The sequence below is a fragment of the Adiantum capillus-veneris genome, chromosome 22 (genome assembly GCF_014529385.1).
Source record: "Adiantum capillus-veneris isolate H3 chromosome 22, ASM1452938v2, whole genome shotgun sequence".
Classification (NCBI taxonomy): Eukaryota; Viridiplantae; Streptophyta; class Polypodiopsida; order Polypodiales; family Pteridaceae; genus Adiantum; species Adiantum capillus-veneris.
The window spans coordinates 115,331,272-115,346,105 of record NC_140952.1 but is presented as its reverse complement, the minus strand read 5'-3'; positions in this window follow the sequence as shown (position 1 = coordinate 115,346,105).

Genomic DNA, 14,834 nt, shown 5'->3' with positions numbered 1-14,834 from the left:
AAAAAGGTGCAACGTGTGCACATTGTAAATATGTGTGCTTGCGTGTCGACAGTCGAGCATATGTACATGCCTGGATAGGGTATCGGGGCCTTGGATATGGTTTTAGGTGGCTTATTTTGGCTCTATATAATGTGTTTGAGCTTTCTAGAATGTAATAATTCAAGTGACAAGTGGGGGTACTCTCATCCCGCTCGAGAAGTTTGACACATACGGTAACTGTCTATTTGGGGCGCCTGATCTATGGTGATACGTGCATCGCCCTTGAAGTGGTCAAAATTGGAATGTGGGGATGTGGAAATGTGGTTTGGGTATCGAGGATCAAGCGTGCAAAATTTGATGAATTTTGGAGTCCATTTGGGGTTTTTCCTGCGAAAAATGCCCGCCAGGGGTCAAAACTGGCCGAAACTTGACGTCAAAAAATGGTCAAAAAAGGTGTGAAATGGCTTCATATTGCCACATCACTCACGGTGCCGTGATGGTCCAGACTGAGGGAGGACTTTTGAAGAGGAATATCAACACTTTCACCCCTCTGTGTGTGGGAGGGAGCAGGGTTCCTACAGTTGGTCTAGTGCAGTCCCGTTGCGTTCACGTCCTGTTTTCGAGTGTGTGGAGGAGTGAATGTGAGCTTTCTCTCTTCAATTTTGCACTTGGGAGAGTCTATGGGAGTTCTGAGGTTTCCATGGATGTGTGTATGCAAGTAATTGAGGGAAGAAGGTGCGGCTTTCTGCAAGACTATGTGACCTTGTATCGGTGCCATTAGGGTTGGCGCTACTCCAAAGAGTCCAACATAGTGGAGTTTGGTCAAGTTTTTACAATGGTTTGAGAGTGGCCTTTTGTGGCTGGATTTTTTGGGTTTTTGACGGTTTTTCTTGTATATTTTTTTCACCATCAAGTGTGATTTCAAGTGTTGATCACCTCCACTCACCTTGTAGTGTCTGCGGGCAGGCAAGGGCTTGTAGGTCGAGGCGTTTGGAGTTTGAATTGAGCTTGTGGGTAGATTTTTTACGGAGCTTTTGAGTGGTAGTGAGTGAGGTGAGGAATTCAAGTAAATTCCTTGTGTTGTGTTGAGTTTTCTGGGTGTGTGAGTGTGCGACGACATCTTTTGCTCCATCAACGTTTCAATTGCACAAGCATGAATCTAGCTCGATATCACTACAAAATTTGTTATCTGTATCTAGCACCCATTGACTATGCGTTTACTTGGTGCAACACATAAACGCTATGGGGCAAGGCACGGCTTTTGTTTCTTATAATTTTTGGAGAGACCATAGTGCCAGCTCTCCACCATACTTTTGTATGGCACGTCTGCGCAACGTGCACTCTATACTTTGCAGTTTTAGTCTGTGATGTTTCATTGAAAGAAAATGTGTTTAACAATTCACCTTGCTTTTTTGTAGCTTGACTCGAACATTGTCCTCCAACTTGCACAATTAAATGACATTTGTACAAGATTATCAGGTCGGTAATGTAGTTCAATTTTTATATTTTGGACTTTGTGCTTTTTGTATTTTTGAGTTTGTCAAAGTAGTTAGCCATATGCTTTCCTCACCAATGCATGCTCAATTTGGACGACAGATATGCGTGTTTTGTGTCTGGCAAGGAGGACATATATTCACAACACTCGACATTTCAATTGTACAAGCACGACTCCAGCTCGACAACACTACAAGGTTTGTTATCTGTATCGAGTACCCCATGACTCTGTGTTTGTTTGGTGCAACACATAAACACTACGAGGCAGGGCAAAGCTTTCGTTTCTTATAATTTTTGGAGAGAAAATAGTGCCAGCTCTTCACCATACTTTTGTATGGCACCTCTGCATGACGTTCACTGTATACTTTGCAATTTCAGTGTGTGATGTTTTATTGCAAGGCAATATGTTTAACTATTAACATTGCTTTTTTGTAGCTTGATTCAAACATTTTCCTCTAGCTTGCACAATTGGATGACATTCATACAAGATTATCAGGTCGATAATGTAGTTCAATTTTTATAGTATGTTTATGCTTTTTGTATTTTTGAGTTTGTCAAAGGAGTTTAGCCATATGTTTTCCTCACTAGTGCATGCTCAATTTCGATCATCATATCTATATATCAAATAGACATGCATTTATTTTCTCATAGTTCGGCAATTCAATCTATAAATTGAAATAAAGGAAAAATTGACTACGCTTAATTGAGAATAAGGTGCGCGTCTTAAAGATGGTCCCACGGTTTAGAAACTAAATGATTGACATTACTAGGTTGAATGGTGCAATCCACAAACAACTACCAAAGTAGATTAAGTTGTAATCCTTTTGCTCGATTCAATTACCCTCTTTAGTAGCCCATTTTCATATATAGAGCACTATGCGACACAACTTGCTTCTTCCCAATGCTCATCAATTCCCAAGTTAGCTACTATTGGTAAATATCAATTGGTTCTACTCATTTTCTTATGTCACCAATAAAACCCAAGGCAACAAAAATCACAATCAAGTAACCAGCTATGCTCCAAAATCTATTAGATTATGTACGACAAAAGCCCACCAAGCAAGACTAGTTAATAATTGATTGACTCACGTAGAAGGGAACAAATCGATTGAAAGCTTTAGAGCATAGCTTGTCCCTTGTTTTGGAAGTTCCGCATAGAGCTGGAAGCCAACATCATTGGTTTTGGGTAAACATCAATGGCGTTGCCTTAGGATTCTGCAAAGCATAACGTCAATATTTCCATTGGCTGCATTGATTAAATTGTTGTAGCAAGACTTGTTCTGACTTAGACTCTCTATGCCACGTGACTGTTGTTTTTCCATTTCCTACGTTAATTATTCATGATGGATGAAAAGATTTTCCTCAGCGCAACTATTTCCTTTCAACCGTTTTTTGATCGACGCTTTTTGGCTATTGTGACTCGGTGTTCATCAACGACCTTGTCCAATAAAGTGAGAAGTAAGAAACCTGCAAATGCTTGCTAAAAGCCTAAAAAAGAATGGCGTTGAGCTTCCTTCTTCAAAATTTTTCTCACTAGCATGTCCATTGCTATTCCCCCTAAAAGCGAGTCTACGACACACGACAGTCACAACGTGCAATCACCATTCTATGACACCTTCTACGAACTCATAATAACAACCTACAACTTGCAAAAATCACACCACCATCTTCCATCGAGTTGTGTCCTACTCTTAGAAATCTCTATCGAGTATACAGACTGTGTTCTCAAAACTGTGTCAATTCGCAACAAGTAATTATTAGCTACACCTTTTAAATGAAATCTCACTTCACATGCATATCTAGGATGCTACCTTGGAGATGAGAAGACATATATGTGGCTACTAAGTGGAAAGAAGAATAGCAACACAAAAGAAGTGGTGATGGTAGCATAATAGAAAATCTGAATGCAACAATTGAAACAAGGATAGAACTTATAGAACGATGATAGAGATCGTAGTAGACATGATTGACACAATCATGGAGATTGGGATAGACATGATTGACATGAGATAAGGTATGAAACATGAAGAGACCATGACAAAAGGATGAATATAGGAAAATTAGCCCATCCCGTTCTCTCTCAAATTTATGTGGAGCAGAAAGAATGCCTTACTCCAGGCTCAAAATTTACAGTGCAAGATTTTTGTCAATGAAACTATAGCCAGAAAAGGATGCGAGAGACAATAAAAAATGAAGTTGAGGACATGTGGGTTGCCTTTAAATTGAGAGGGAAGCTTCTAACATGGTGACTGCTTATGTGATTACTTGATTGGCCTAAGGTCTTTTTATCAAATGAGACACCAATCTCCTCCATCTTGTCGAGTTCTCTGACATCAAATGAGGGTCATCATCCTATGATCAATCGGACATTGGCAAATGTGTACAGCTTTTCAAACCCAATTGCATGCATGCTTTTCAACTTGAGGCCACAAGAAGCACCACTCTAGGCTTCTCTTTGGTTAAGGTCTTGGCCACCATCTTCAGCCTCGAGAAAGTTCTCTCTCTCTCTCTCTCTCTCTCTCTCTCTCTCTCTCTCTCTCTCTCTCTCTCTCTCTCTCTCTCTCTCTCTCTCTCTCTCTCAGCAAGAGGGTCTAGACCACCAACAGCGATCGAATTGACAAGATATTTTTATAATGGCAGATCATAAGAGTAGTTGATGTTCTACCCATGCCATCGCTCAACAACCCTATCGCCTACATGCTCTCTTACGATAGTGCCAAGACAAAGAGTTTTCTTTTTTGACTCGACAAATACATGCACTCATTAGAAGGATTTGAACCAAGTCAATACAATACACAATAGTGACTTACAAATGCATATTCAAGATGGCCACATTGTCAAGGTGAGTGTGGGCATTGGACTTGACAACATAAGTGGAGTTCAATGATTAGGATGTGGATGCTTGGTTGCACTATCATTTATAGTGGCAAAGCAAAAAACTTGAGCCTCAGTAGGGGCTAGTCCAAATATCTAGACAAGATTTGAATTTGCACAAATTACGAGACAAAAAATAAGCGTTGTGCATGCAAAATTTGACCGTTGTGCACAAATTTCAAGGCTCATAATTGACATGCTATATATACCCCGAAATTCCTCCAAACCTCAATTTTTCTTAATCTTCTCAATTTTGTCCAAATTTTTGAGTGTGGCCTTCAATTCAAATTGATTCTTAGAGGACATAAAGGTACATTTTTTTCCTCAATTTTTTCTTTAATGTGAACAAAATTCAGTGTACTTGGATTCTTGTTTGGACCTACTAAAATCATGTAGGGAAGATGCTTCTTGGAGTATAAGATTTTTTTTGAGTTTTTTCAACATGTATCCTCCTTGTATACATATGGCTCTCCATGCATTTTGTTTTTGCTTATGGATGACACATTTTTGCATTATTCTATTGATATCAATGTGTATCTTCCATTAACTTCTATCCTCCCTACGTGAATTCATTATTTTCAAACTCCCATCCAGGCCTACTAAAATCAGTAGGGAGAAAACTTCTTGGAGTATAATCTTTTGATCAAGTTTTTTCAAGATGTGTCCTCCTTTTGTAAAAACAATGTGTATGGGTGGCACTCTATGCATTGTATTTTTGCGTAGAGAGGACATGTGTATTATATACAATCTCTTAAGTTGGACACCTTCCATATGTATTGACACCTTCCATATGTATTGACTTGTGGAATATGGTGTGATGTATATGGTTGCTTTGCTCCTTTTACAAAAAAGGCTTCTACTAGGAAGAGTTTGGAAGGCATGGAGATTGAAGAGGTTGAAGAGATAATTGATGGTAGATGATGGACCTACTCTACTAAGTCAAGCAATAATTTTTGTTTTCCTATGTCAAAGAAATATTTAATGTTCCTTTTTAGTTAAAGGGATTTTGTGACGATTGAATTCAACAATGAAATTTTAGACTTTCAATTGGTCTTTATCAACCTTACAAAAGAACACAAAGCTGGAAAATTTGTATATGTTTATGATATTTTCAAAGCAGGAACCTTAACAAATAGCATAGGGGCCAAGAAATTGGCATTACTCCAAGATAAATGAAAGAAGATTCATACCTTGGAGTCAACAAAATTGTACTTCAAAAACAAGAAGCCATTAGAGTTTTTGGACTTGCTTAAGAATTTATGGGCTCAAGAAATGCTCAAGAAATGGGCTCAAAAAATGCACACTATGACTGGTTATGTGTTTGCCTCTTCTAGTGACATGGGCAAGCTATTGTAGGGTTACAAGGAGCAAGGGTACTTAAAGTGGAGGGAAAATTTTTGAAAAACATGATGTTGGAACAAGCAGCTACAATTGATCCTTGTATTATTCCCCATTTGCTTCCTTGCCTCTCTCTGGTGGAAAGCCATTGTAAAAACCTTTCATTTGCAATGACCTACTATATGCATCTTTCCTTTTCTGTGTATTCCTCTTTATATCCATAGCAATATCAAAAAAAATTATAGTTTTTTGGCTTCTTGTGATATTGTTGTTGAAGATCAAATAATCTTAACATTTCCCCCTATAGAGTTCTCAATTCAAAGAGCATATTCTTGAAAGAGTTCAAGTCAAGGTATTCTTCCTACTAGAATATATGTGATTTGATGTGGAAAGGCTCTCCAAGGTTTCTTTGTGAGTAGTCTGATTAAACTAAGGACTTGAGGTAAACACAAACTTATAAAGACTAAAATCAAAACTAGAGGTAAGCTGCCTTGCACTCACAAGATGATGATTAGCATCTTGTTGTTTTCTGAGAAGACCACCGCCAAACTTTATGTGTTTCAAATCCTCAAGGCCAAAATATGACAGGCTTTATATCCCTTGGTGAGTGTTGTGGACTCTGGAGAGAGAGGGGTGTCGCCTTGGTAGATTTGACAATATTTGGAGTTACTCGGCCCGAGTAGTCCTCCTTCATTTAAGTAGACCCCTCCTCAATTTTTTGACATGAACGATGGGAATTACGGATCCTCCACTTCTTGATATGGGCCTCATAATATCCTTTTTCTCAAAGATCTTGCAAATGCTAGATAGCAAACTCAGCCCAATTGACTACATAGTTGAACCCCTTACAATTTCCAACGGATTGAATTCTTTTACAAAACCTTCACAAATGAAGAGTTGACCTCCATGTTGGTTGGGGCCTTCAAGTACACTCTATAGTGCAATTGTATCACTTGGTCATACATATTGCTATGTATGAAACTCCATTTAATGTGATATCAGCTACAATCCTTCGGCTCTTTGAACACATTGAACCACTCTACATCAATGATCTCATCCCACTTCACCAGTTTGGGGTCACATAGAGAGACCATGAGAAACATTGAAACCTTCTGCTATAATATAAAATTTCTCTTGCACTCGGATGTTGAGCTTTGGAACTTTCCATCGGCATGCACATCCCCATTGTAACAAGATAATATGATCCAAGGCTATCCATGGCAAAGGGAATATTCTCTATTTATTGGGAAATGATATGTATCTCACATTGCATGCATAGAGAAATGTATTGAACAATTAACACCCTACAAATCTTCTTTAAGCAACCTCACTAGAAAAGAACTTCAAGTTATTTGCACAAGCTTGAACCATAATTGTCACTTCACAAACACACACACACACACGCGCGCGCACGTACACACAAAGAGGCCTAGTGTAATGTGAGAGGTAGTCTGAGTCATTTGATGGCAGTCCGTGTCATTTGATGGTAGAGAGAGAGAGAGAGAGAGCACCTGAGTTGTTCTTCCCCTTCCCTATATGCATGTTCTTTGGCATTAGGAATCCTTGGGATTTATATAGCTTCACACATTTTTCTGGCAAAGGAGAAGTAGTAGAAGATTTTTTCCTTGACTTCCTTCTTGGTGGAGTGTCAAGAGAGTCGTCAGAGGTGGCTGGTTGGTGTGCCATTCTCCACTTGGGCATCCTGGTGAGCTTCAATTGAGGGACTACTTACAGCTTGCAAACGCCTCCAACCCCCCCCTCTCCTACCTGTGGCCCGTGCGCCATGCTTCCCTCCATGCATCATGACTCCACCACACCTTCAAAGTAGCATTTTAGTGTAAATTTTCAAGCTCATTTGAAAGCACAACACACTTCAATCCAATTTTTAAAAAGTTTTTATACACTTTATAAAGTTCATGATGGAGGCACGCACACTGGATTGAAAGACATTACCTTCCTTATGCTTATAAGATGTGCTTGTTGGCACATGCTAACTAGCACAAAAAGCTTAACACGTTAACATGCTTCCACCCTGCTTGTGTTTTTTTGCTTGCCACTTTTTGTAGCTTTATATTTTGTTTCTCTCTCAAAAATTATGTGAGTAGCACTACCTAGTGACTTTGATAGGGACATGCCACAATGCACTAGATGGGTGACAAACATGTATATGCTAATCTAGCATGCTTAGCATACACAATAATTTCTCAAAGTTTGAACTTGAAAAAATAGAATAAAAACATATAAAAAAACTAAGATAATTTCCATTCCCAAATGACCTAACCGTCTATGGCACACATAGCATATGCATAATCACCTTTAGCTTCTCTAGCCAAGATAAGAGATCCCTTTTGGATCTCTATTTTGTTGTTTTCAATGCATGTATGATAGCCACAATCAGCTAACTATCATTAAAGAATAAGACCCTATGGTGAGATTTTCCACATGTCTTGAATTCATGAGAGGAAATCTCGAGGGGCTCACCTCTTAGACATGTGAGTTATCATGTGAGTTCAAATGAATGGGTTTTTTTAAGGGTCAAAATTTAAAAATTTTAATAGAATTATATTAACAAAATGGATTTTTTTAATTGATTTTAGAGAAAAACCCATAATTCTTTGAAGAAAAAGGGTCATTATATTACCAAAAGCATGTAAGTAAAGGGGTTTTTTAATACCCTTTAAACGCATGTTATACGAATAGTTTCTTAAAGGTGCACCCCCCAAGGAGAAAATGAAGAGCTTCAATTGTGCATATAGGGCACCAATATGGAAAAAGCAAAGTTGTCACTTGGGTGAATGCATAGACATTTTTTATTGATTTTCCTTTGGTGTGCTCTTGTTGATGGATACTTTGGTTGGTAGATTCACTTTGCATCTTGGTTTCTACCTTTGAATAATGTCCTTGCTTGGGAGATGTTGCTTGTTGTGGCTCAAAGTTGGATGCATGTTTTGATGAGAGGCCTTTGGGATTCTTTGATGTGGAAACATATGATATCACTAATTTCAATTTCTTGGTATTTGATCCAAAGTAGCCTTGCCCTTGTAAGCATAGCTTGGCTTGGCCTTATAAGATGGTGGCAATGTAATCTACATTGAATCTTATGTTAATGAAAATAAATGGTCTTCATTGGGGACACTTTTATAAATTTCTCAGTATCACCCCAAGATCGATAGTAGGAGCACAATAGTCCCTCTATAGCATTGGTGTTGAGTCATCCATTGTTGATGAAAGACCACTTCCTCCACTAGGTGTGCAACTTTTTTCTTCTAAAAATTGATGCACACCTAGATAATCCTTTAAGCTTACGATAATGTTAATGGATTACTTGGTTGTGCCACAAGACTTTGTTGCAGTTTGATAGGCTTGGCCTTTGTTAGTGGCTCACCAACTAAATGTCGAGTGCTCTCAAGCACCATTTGGATTTGTCATATTTGATTAGGGTGGTACACCTTAAACTGAATCCATTCACACATTGAAGCACTATTGCAATCCTCGGGGAAGGTTTAATGTGTTAAAATTAGTTGAGATTTCATTATGGGGAGAAAGTGTTGGTTTAGCTTGTTGTCTTGCAAGAAGCTTTTTGGGGCACCATGGCTACATTGTTGGTGGTGTAGATACTACGGCATCTAACAAAATTCTCTTTTACTTTTTGCATGCTTATCGAAAAATTACTTTGGTTGATGGTTGTATTCTTTGAAGAAGCTTCTGTAGAATGAAAAGAACTACCTTCAAGGATTGGTTCTTGAGTAGTGATGGGCCTTCTCCAGTTTATTTAAGTGCTTTCTTTGGTGTAGTTGGGCCACTTTTTCCCTATTCCATTGTGGCTTCAAGCTCATGCTTGAAAATTGCACCATTAAGCTCCTTTGGCTTTATGGATTCTTGTATTGTTTGTTGCTTTATAGGTGGCTTAGATAATAAAACATGTGAGATTACCAATAGACTTTTGACTTTTGTGTTCACATAAACAAATCTTCTTGTAGACTATGTTTTCTTTTGAGCACATAGAATATGGCACTAGCTTCATGTGATTTACCAAGAAACTTACTTGTATAAGGCTTCAAAGGAAAACTAGGGGAAGTAGATCAATTATGAAAGAGATTGCCCAATGAAGAGATGAGTGACAGGGATTTAACCATCACAGTGGTTGTTGGTTGTTGAAAGCTTTGTTCTCTCTACATGAATGTGCAAGGTACCTCACTTACTCACAGGTGGCTCTACTGGGTGCCCTTATCATGTATTTGTTGTAGGGATGGCTCTTTGAGATTGGGCCATCGTTAATTTCTCCAAGTATAATTAGACATCATGTTGGAGTATAATTGTGGATCTACGAGTACCTCGCACTAGAGCTCTGTACCCTTTTCTTTGTAGACACAAACATGAGGTTGAGGTTTTTTCCTCCTTGATTAAACCTTTACTTTGTGGTGTTTTCTTGATGCTATTATTTAGCTTTTGTGCCATAACTTACTTGTGTTGAGACAACATCTAAATCCATTAGAGAGGCTTATTCCCTTGTGAAATTGGTTATGGCAAGCTCAAAGCGAGCTTTAAATTCATTCTCAACAAGATCTAAATCAACTTTCTCCTCTTTTATCTTTTGAGCAACATCTATGGCAATAACATTAAAAAAATTCTCACTTTTGTCACCATTAGATGGAAATTTTAACCTCAAACAACTGCCGTTTGGAGTAAACATATGGAGCCCAATGTCAAGGAGATGACTAAGCCTAAAATTCCTCCTCTTGAGCATCCTACCAATGGTGGAGCTGACCCTCTCCTTAAGGACATTCACCCAATGGTTCATCCTTGTCACATAAGATATCAACACTTTTGCTTAGCATGCATGTAGACCAAAAAAGAGGGAAATGGAATATTAAATGCATGTCACTTGAGCACAAATCTCATGTTGGTTACAACTGAACTTTAATCTATTTTGCATAGTTGTAGGCATGATGAATGTGCTAGCATGGTGGTTCCAAGAATCAAATTCAATTTTTGGTAAATTCTTGTTGTGATTCAAGACATTGATTGTGGAAGTAGTTCTCCAACTAGAAGCTTTAATAAGAATCCAAAACAATTGGGTTTATCCTACTTGGTAGGGGACCAAGAAGGGGTAACCAATGGTAGGTAATGCATTGGGGTAATTGAAAGCATATCCTCACCTCACATGGTACAATGTTAATTGGGAAATTATATTGGGGTAACTACTTATGGAGTGGACCCAACTCCTATGTATGCATAGGGATCCTGTATGGGATTACATAGCAAAGCTATGGACTTACTTGCACATTGTGATGGAGTGCAAAAGAATGCCTTTCCATGCCATGGATCACCATAATGAAGATGGTATGTATCCCAACAGGGGAATAACTTGGCATGTTGAGGCAAGTGAGTTGGCCTACCAATTGAGGCTCAACTTCAAGGGGCTAAGAGGACTAAGAAAGGACTCCTAAGTGGAAATTTTGACATCTTAGGTACACGCCCATGTGGACCTATGGTAATCAAGAAGTTCTATGATATTTTCAATGCTACCAAGAAGTCTATGAAGGCTAGAATCACACTTATCCACAAATATACGTGAAAAATTGAAGAAATTCCCTTATGCTCTTGAAGAAGTTGCAAGATTCTCCTTCACCCAAAAGTTGATCAAGGAAACACAAGCCAAGCATGAGCCATATCCTTCTTGAAAATCAAGCAAGCACATCCTTTTGATAAGATGTGTGAACAAAAGGAAATCTTAGAAAACTCTAAATAAAGTTGCTCTAAAAATGTAAGTCAAGGTGATAACCATGGAAAAACCATAGCACTTTTGATGAGGCACTACGATCAAGGGCTATCTCAAGTCAAAAGACAACTCTTGAGGAGCCTACATTTGGAAGGGAGTGTGCTTATAAGCCCTCAATGGGGGACACTTGGAAAACTCTCGATGATCGGATGGTAGGATACTTTTTTCTATGAATCTTGTGCCTATTACACGTCAAGAGGAGCCCAAAATAGTAGAGAATAAAGGGAATTCCATCCTACGAGTATAATATAGTACACAGTAAACCATAGGGATAGAGGACATGCAAAAAAACAACACAAACAAGCACTAAGAATGACAAGAATGCTCCTCCAACTAGCCCCATGTAAGGTTTGAGAAAACCATACGACTTCTTGAGAGCATTGAAGTCCATGGTTATGGATGGAATACATGCACAATTTTTCCATTAGGGTCTTTGTCCAGGAGCCCAACTACCATGTGATATTGGGTAGGTTGAAAGCATGCTTTGGTGGTACAAAAAGGACTATCCTTGACAACACTTTGCCTTGGTGGTTCATGTGTGTAGAAATTGGAGTTTTAATTGAAATTGTGGAGGGAAAATAAAATATTTTTTTAAAGGTGTTTCAAAGTAAAACAAAAATCATTCTGACATGGGGGCAAAATAGGGCTAGCTAGGGATGGAGGGGGTTCTATAGAGAGATGCTCTCTCTCTCTCTCTCTCTCTCTCTCTCTCTCTCTCTCTCTCTCTCTCTCTCTCTCTCTCTCTCTCTCTCTCTCAACCTCTCAACAACTTGAAGTTGTTGAGAGCTTTAAGTACCCTGGCCTTGAGGTTCCATCCAATCACAAGTGGCATGAATGTGCTATGCGTCGTTTGGAAGAGGGAAAGAGAGAATATTATGCATTTGAGAACATGTGTAACGCGGGAAACATCAAGTGTTGGGTTCTCAAGAAGTATCTTTTTGATGCATTGGTGACACCGGTTCTTCTTTATGGAGTTGAAGTGTGGGGTGGGAGCATCTCAAAGTCTACTTGGAAAGAGTTTGAGAATGTCCAAAAGCGTTTTCTTACAAACTTTCTCCAAGTTAAGACACAAACACCATATATGCTCCTACTTCTTGAGTCGGGATCTCTTCCAATTGAGGTTATGGGCATGGAAAGGGTTGTGGAGTACATGATAAAGATGCGTCAAAACCCCTCACATCGACTTCCTACAATTGCATGGGAAGCAAGCAAAAAAGTTCAAAAGACGCATAAAAGCAAGATCTTGAGCACGGGATGGATGCAAGACATAAAGAAGTGGTTTGGGAGATGGGATGCATTACACTTGCTACATGATGCTTCAATTGACTCTCAAGTGAATGAAGCTTTTCTACAACGCCAATGTATTACGGCTTGGGAGAAATCCGGTGGGTCACGCTTCATACATTACACCACCTATATTGCCCCCAACTACAAAACCATGTTCTTCGCTGAGAGAGGAAACCGTACTCACACTTACATGCTTGAGCCTATTCCCTTGTCCGCGATACGCACTATCGCAGCAATTCGGCTTAGCTCCCATTTCCTTCGATGCAAGATAGGGCGTTGGGGCAATGGAGAAGAGTCAAATCGATTGTGCACATTATGCTCACTGCAAGTTTGAGAGTCTGAGTACCACACACTACTAGAGTGCTCAGCTTTTGATCACATCCGAACTTGCTTCTCTCACATTTTCAGCCATAACTTAGACCTACACACTTTCCTCTCCCAGCCAAAGTGTGGGCTCTCCATTGCGACTCTCATCACTACAATTTTGGAGCATCGAGAGTCACTCATCAGCCGTACACATACTACATCACATGTAACTTTGGTCCCATAGGTCATATTTGACCTCCGAGGACGATAATAAAATCTATCTATCTAAAAATCTCTCTCTCTCTCTCTCTCTCTCTCTCTCTCTCTCTCTCTCTCTCTCTCTCTCTCTCTCTCTCTCTCTCTCTCTCTCTCTCTCTCTCTCTCTCTCTCTCTCTCACACACACACACACACACACACACAATGTTACATGGAGGGGGTTATATAGAGAGATGCTCTCTCTCTCTCTCTCTCTCTCTCTCTCTCTCTCTCTCTCTCTCTCTCTCTCTCTCTCTCTCTCACACACACACACACACACACACTCAAACACACACACACACACAATGTTACATGATGTAGCAAGCAAGCTCCATAGCCAATCTGGATGCTCTCTCTCTCTCTCTCTCTCTCTCTCTCTCTCTCTCTCTCTCTCTCTCTCTCTCTCTCTCTCTCTCTCTCTCTCTCTCTCTCTCTCTCTCTCTCTCTCTCTCTCTCTCTCTCCCCTAAAAATGGACAATATTATAGGCGAATATAGCTTTATGCCTTGTAAGACATGAGCGGTGAAGACAGGAGCGCACCCACTGTCTATTAAATTGATGAGAGGAAGTCCACATACCAAGGAACAACCACAAATCCATTATGTCTATAGTTCCATCCAGGAAAGTCCCACTACTCATGGTTTCCTTCATAATTATCAGACTACAAAGAAATGAGAATAGGGAAGCAAAGAAATCCATCCTTCTTTTGCATGTGGATTACCAAAATCCAAGTCAAGGAAGAACATTTGCGTAGTTGTAACACATTGTTGGCACAAGAAAACTTAATGGATAGCAATGAACAAACAGAAGGAATATTTTGGCAATTCCTAAACCATCAAACATTTTTGAGCTAGAATATTCAAATTTCAACAATGGCAAAGAAACCATTCTCTCAAGTGTATGCAACACTTTGGCTCAACTTAAGGTGTCCCTCTCAGCATAAGTGAGCTTTTTGTGAAGAGAACCTCTTTGACAATGATCTTGAACAATACCACAAGGGTAACATTGGAAAACCGATCTAGAATTGCTAGTGTCTTGGGTATCCATTAAAGGAATGTAGAAGCCATAAGTTCTCAGGTAGAGAATAAAGATAATGATGAACTCTTGTGGTTGAGTGCTTGGCAAGGACCACTGCGTCGAGGTAGCATTATCACCAATGAAACAAGATATTTGGTGTATGCCTTTCGGCCATTAGAGACTAGAGTTTCACCTAACAAGGACATATGCAAGAATAGAAATGGAAGGAGAAGTGTTATCAAACATCATGTTACTTTCAAGGATTGCAATATTTCTATATAGAACCAAATGTTTGATGACAAAACCAAATTTGGTTCTCTCTTCTTATGGAAATGTTCATTGATAGTACCCAAATCCACTTGTATAGGACCAACACCTACCAAATTGGTACTCCACTACATACAATGGACTTGTATAGCACCAAAAGTTCCCTAAATACTACCAAATTTGTGGGGTATTGGTACTATCCAAATCTCAAATTTTATTCTGTTTCAAGGGTCAA